Raw genomic sequence first — 6,374 nt, forward strand, 5'->3', positions numbered from 1 at the left:
CAGCCTGGTCTACAGAGTGAGTTCCAGGACAGCCAGGGCTATACAGAGAAACCCTGTCTCGAAAAACCAAAAAAATAAAAAAATATATAAATAAATCAATAAATCTTAAAAAAAAAAAAAAAGGCACGCACCAGAACTCCTGCCTAATTAAAAAAAATTATATGTAATCATTTCATGTGTGGTTTTGCCTTCATGTATGTGTATGTACTACCTGCATGCCTGCTTCCCAATGAGGGGACTTTGATCTGAACTTTGGACTCTTGAAAGAGTAGGGAGTTCTCATAACTACTGCCCCATCTCTTCAGCACTTTTTTTTTTTTTTTTTAAGTATGAGGGCTACACCAAATGGCTGGTGGCATAAGCCTTTAATCCCAGCACTTGGGAGGCAGAAGCAGGTGAATCTCTGAGTTTGAAGCCAGCCTGGTCTACAGAGTGAAGTCTACGACAGCCAGAGCTACACAGAGAAACCCTGTCTCAAAGAGTCAAAAAATATTTTTTTAAAGAAATAAAAATTACAGGGGCTGGAGAGATGGCTCAGTGGTTAAGAGCACCGACTGCACTTCCGGAGGTTTTGAGTTCAAATCCCAGCACCCACATGGTGGCTCACAACCATCCGTAATGAGATCTGACACCTTCTTCTGGAGTGTCTGAAGACAGCTATACTGTACTTACATATAATAATAAATAAATGTTGTTTAAAAAAATTATAGAACAGTGACCCAAGCTTGTAAATCTCAGTCCTTGGGAGGTAGAGGCAGTGGAATCAGAAATTCAAGGTCACCCCTGGAAACTTAGTGAATTCAGGGACAACCTGGATATAGGAAACCCTGTCTCCAAAAATCAAAACAACAGAAATAATCAACTATGGCAGTGTCTGCCTATCCTCCCAGCACTAGACAGCAGGATCACCTGGTATAAGTAAAGATGTCGTGCAACTTGAACATTTTTAATTGGTGAAAAATGTAAAGCCTATATATAATTCTAGCACCAGGGAGCGTGAAGGAGAAGGAGTGCTTGAGTTAGGGTCCAGCCTGGACGAAGACCCAAAACCAAGTCAGCAAAGTATCTTAAGGCTAGACCTTGAATTTGTGCCTTTCTTGGAACTCAGGCTGGCCTCAACCCACTCCATAGCCAAGAAAGCCTTTGAATTCAGGCTCCTCCTGCCTTCGCTTCCCAGGGACTGGCATCGTAGGCACACACAGTCTAAGTGTGGACCCGTGCCTTTGTTTTCTACTCTCTCCTGCTTTGTTTGCCTTTTTGAAGCTACTGGTTTTTTTAAAAAAAAATTCACTGATACTGTAAACATTTTTCTTTCCTTATTTAAAATAATAATGATAATGATAATAATAATAATGATGATGATGATGATGTCATTACCAACCTTTCTGTGTGAATCAAACAGGAGCAAAATAAATGGCCTGGAACCCACTCTCTTCAGATAAAAGAAAAATCCACCCTCCTAGTGTCCTGCAGGGAATGTAACCTGGGGCTGTGTTTACAATTCATCCAGGCTCCAGTTTCCCTGACGGCTGGCTAGTGCTGGCTACCGCTGGACAGTATGCTGGTCTGAGCTCCGGGCTCCCAGCTCAAAGCATGAGTCTTTCCGATTAGTTGCTTCCGGTTCACACTAGCTTTCTCAGGAGAGCTTTGAGCAGATGGATATAGGAGAGGGCTTGCTGGTCTCCCTGTCCCCACAGTGTAACAAGAAGTGACATCGTTGCAGACACCCCTCTGCCATCTTTTAGCCCAGCCCGATGGGACTCTGTTGTGCGGACTAAAGACCCTTGGTTGTTGAGAAAAAACATTTTCACAGCAAAAAGATCCAAAGCCGCCCCTGGCTTGAACGCAATGGGTGATGTTGACAGGGGAGGTTCCGGGATCCAGAGCCTAGGCTTGTTCCCTGCCCCCAGCCCAAGGAGCAGTGCTGAGTGGATCGTACTGCTGTCATTAGTGATTTATGACCCAGCTGTTGGCCTTGAATCACAGCTGCTCAAGGTTCGTAAGGTCCCGTGTGAGGGACGTGACAAGGAATGGCCTTATGCAGTTTCTCCTCTCTGGGCAACGGGGGCAATTACATTGACAGTATTATGTGCCTCCTATCTTCACCCCACACAGGGTTTCTCTATATAGCCCAGGATGGCCTGGAACTCGATTTGTACACCAGACTGGCCTCGAACTCATGTAAATCTGCTTGCCTCTGCTTCCTGGGTGCTGGGACTAAAAGTGTGTGCCACCATACCTGGCCAGCCCGTGCCATCTTGAGAAATTTAGTGTGCTCCCGCCCCCACCCCCCAAGTGAAGACCTAAAGCTCTGCTCTTCCTCAGAATTCCATGGCTGTAGTTGCTGAGGGGGCGTTTCGGAAGACATGGTCCAGTCGGACTGAAACATATGGGTTGTAAAGTCGCTCCCTGATACATAGCCTGAAACCCCAGCGCTGGGAAGGCAGAAGGACGAAGGTCAGGAGTTCAAGGCCATCCTCAACTGCATAAAGAGTTAGATTTAAAAAAAAAAAGAACAGAGAAAAAGAGCGAGAGAGCAAGGAGGGAGAGAGGGAGAGAGAAAGAGGAGGCCAACATGGTGAGTTGGAGGCCAGTCTAGGCTATATAGGAAAGTGTCTCAAAATATGAAAATCCATATGGCACATCCTTTAGTCCCAGCACCTGGGAGGCAGAGGCAGGCAGATCTCTGTGAGTCGAAGGCTAATCTGGTTTATAGGGCATGTTCTCAGACAGCCAGGGCTACACAGAGAAACTGTCTCAAACAAAACAAAACAAAAAAAACCCCAAAACAACCCCCCCCCCCCAAAAAAAAAGAAAAGGAAAGAAAATCCCGCTCCCTCCCCCATCCCTGTTTGCTGGCCTTACCTGCTCATTATTCAGAAGAGACAGGCGCAGCATCTGCGTAAGGGCAGGAAGGGACAATTCAGGCCTTTTTTTTTTTTTCTGACTAGGTTCCAAGTGGTGCAAACTGGCCTCAAATTCACTCTCTAAGTGATGACCTTGGCCCTCTGGTCATCTCCTCTCCACTCTCCACAGACATGTGCTACTCACTCAGTTTAATTGGGTGCTGAGGAATTGCACCCAGGGTTTTTTTGTTCATGCTAGGGGAGCACTCTACCCACTGAGCTGCATTTCCTATCCCAGGGATATCTGACTGCGGGGCCTTACATGCTCTGGATCTTGTCTAAATGTTGTACTAGTAGTTTCTCTTCTAATTCTTACCAATAAACCTGTGAGAGAATCTGACTAGAGTTTACCAATATTTCCTTAAATGGAAGGCCAGACAAGTTATATGAAATGATTGATTAACACAGCTAGTTATCTGTCTGTGGAGCCAGACCCTTTTAAAGATTACTGCGCCTGGTCTAGGTAGCTTGCATACGCTACAGTACCGTTCTCCCCGTATAAGGCTTACAGAACCTTCAAGACTGGTCCTGTTGAGGAGCAATGAATCAATGCAAGGCCGTTCCTAAAGTTACTGAGGCCTCCGGCAGCAGAGCTGAGACTATCCCTGCTGTAGGTGACAAAATTCTCTTTTTCTGTATCGTTCAACTTGCCTAACCCTGCTTCTGTGGAAGATTTTGGCTGGCCCCACTGCTCATTTTTTCTTAAAGGTGTCGGACAGCTTGAGATAGCCCATGTGTCACCCTGATAGACCCAGCTCACTCGGTGCACCTGTGACCTGTCCTTCTCCATTTTCTCTTGGTCATGTCTTGTCACTCAGGAAACAGAGGCAGATGAAACCTCTGAGTTCCAAGCCAGCCAGGTCTACAGAGTGAGCTGCAGGACAGCCAGGGCTACACAGAGAAACCCTGTTTTGGAGGCAGGAGAAGGGATGATCAAAGAAAGCAACCACAACAAAAAAAAAAAAAGAGAAAACAAAAACCTTTTCCTTAGAAGACATTTTCAACTCCCTGTGACCCCAATTTCTCCATGTCCTTAGAATCATTAATCTGTTTTCTGTCTACATACATTTATTCTGGATCCTCTATATGAATGAGATTATCAACATGTACACTTTATAGATGCCTCCTCTCCTCTCCTTCCTTCCCCTTCTCTCCCCTCACTCTTAGAGACAGGCTTTTGTATAACCAAGGCTGACCTGAAATTCAGTATATAACCCAGTGTGACCTTGAACTTCTGATTGTCCTGCCTTTACCCTCCTTCCGAGGGACGAGGTGATTGTCACATACCACGGCTCACCTATAGCCATCTGTAGGCCGGAAAGAGTGTGAACTCAGCATCTTCTTGCCTCAGCATGTCCTGTGGCTGTGACTACGAACCTGTCCCACCAGGCTAAGCTTTATATTTGTCCTGCTTCAGCTTCCGTGTGCGCGTGTGTGTGTGTGTGTGTGTGTGTGTGTGTGTGTGTGTGTGTCAGCCACCATAATTTTTTGGGTAGAACTGCTAGACTCTTTTCCATAGTGATATGCCATTTTATACTTCTACCATTCACTGATGAGAATCCCGTCTTCCCTGTATCTCCAACACTTATCATTGTTTCTTCTAAAAAATATTTATTTCATTGTTTGTATGGGTGCCTGTGGAAGCCCACAGAAGTTCCCCAGGCCACTTGGAGGTGGATTTAGTAGTAGTTGTGAATTACCCACTGAAGATGCAGGGACCCAGACTTGGGTCTCTGCAGTTCCTGTTCAGTTTTTGTTGTTGTTGTTTGTTTGTTTTTTTGAGGCAGGGTTTCACTATGTAGCCCTGACTTGCCTGTAACTCCCTATGTAGCCCAGTCTGTCGGCTTTGAATTCACAGAGCTGTGTCTGCCTCTACCTCCCGGGTGCTATATTAAAGGTGCTTGCCACTCTGATGGGCCCATGGTTAGATTTTATTTGATGTATATGAGCGTTTTCCTGCGTGTATGACTGTGTACCATCTGCATGCCTGGTGTTCTGCAGGACAGAGGATGGCATCTGATACCCTGGAGCCAGTGTTACAGATGGTTGTCATTTGCTGTAATGGGTGCTGAAAATCAAACCTGGGTCTTCTGGGGCACAGCCAGTGCTCTTGACTGCCAGCCCCCATATTTAGTCTTTTGATCAAAATCTAACTGTGTACTTCTTCCCGGACCTGGAACTCGGGAGTTTTCTTTCCAAGTGCTGGTATGAGCCACCCAGTGCTTAATTGTTGGTTTTGAGACAGAGCTTTATGTAGCCCAAGATAGCCTCAGCTTCACTATTTAGCTAAAGGTGACTATGAAATCCTGATCCTCAGGCCTCTGCTGGGCTTATAGACATGTGCTTCCATGCCCAGCTCTTTTCATGTATTATTTAAATTGTGTGTGTGTGTGTGTGTGTGTGTGTGTGTGTGTGTAGTTATGTAGTGTGTGTGTAGAATGTATAGCTTACCTGTGCATGCTCTTGGGGAGGCCAGGGGTGGACTTCAGGTTTCTTCTTCTTCTTCTTTTTTTTTTATTTGGTTATTCGAGACAGGGTTTCTCTGTATAGCTCTGGCTATCTTGGAACTCACTTTGTAGTCCAGGCTGGCCTTGAATTTAGAAATCCGCCTGCCTCTGCCTCCCGAGTGCTGGGATTAAAGGTGTGCAACACCATGCCCAGCCTTTTTTTTTTTTTTTTTTGGTTTTTCGAGACAGGGTTTCTCTGTGTAGCCCTGGCTGTCCTGGAACTCACTTTGTAGACCAGGCTGGCCTTGAACTCAGAAATCTACCTGCCTCTGCCTCCCAAGTGCTGGGATTAAAGGCGTGTGCCACCATGCCTGGCCCTTTTTTTTTTTTTTTTTAAGATTTATTTACTTATTATATCTAAGTACATTGTAGCTGTCTTCAGACACACCACAAGAGAGCATCAGATCTCATTACAGACAGTTGTGAGCCATCATGTGGTTGCTGGGATTTGAACTCATGACCTTCAGAAGAGCGCTCTTAACCACTGAGCATCTCTCCAGCCCTCAGGTTTCTTTTGTTGCTCTTTATTTGTTGAGATAGCATCTCTCACTGAATCTAGAACAGTGAGATCTGAATCATGACCCCTTTGAGATTCAGTTGACCCTTCCATGGGGGCTGCCTAAGACCATCTGAAAACACAGATATTTACATTGCAATTCCCAATAGTAGCACAATTATGGTTATGAAGTTGCAACAAAAATTATGTTATGTCTACAAAGTGAGTTCCAGGACAGCCAGGGCTATACAGAGAAACCCTGTCTCGAAACCCCCGCCCCCCAAAAATAATAATGTTATAGTTGGTGGTCACCACAACACAAGGAACTGTATGAAATGGTCGCAGCGTTAGGAAGGTTGAGAACCACTAAAATAGAGCTCATAGTTTCAGCTACAGGGGCTGCCCAGTAAGTCTCAGAATCTGCCTGTCTTGATGGCCTCAGGGATTACAGGCACTTGTTGCCTT

The sequence above is a fragment of the Mus pahari genome, chromosome 17 (assembly GCF_900095145.1).
Source record: "Mus pahari chromosome 17, PAHARI_EIJ_v1.1, whole genome shotgun sequence".
NCBI lineage: Eukaryota > Metazoa > Chordata > Mammalia > Rodentia > Muridae > Mus > Mus pahari.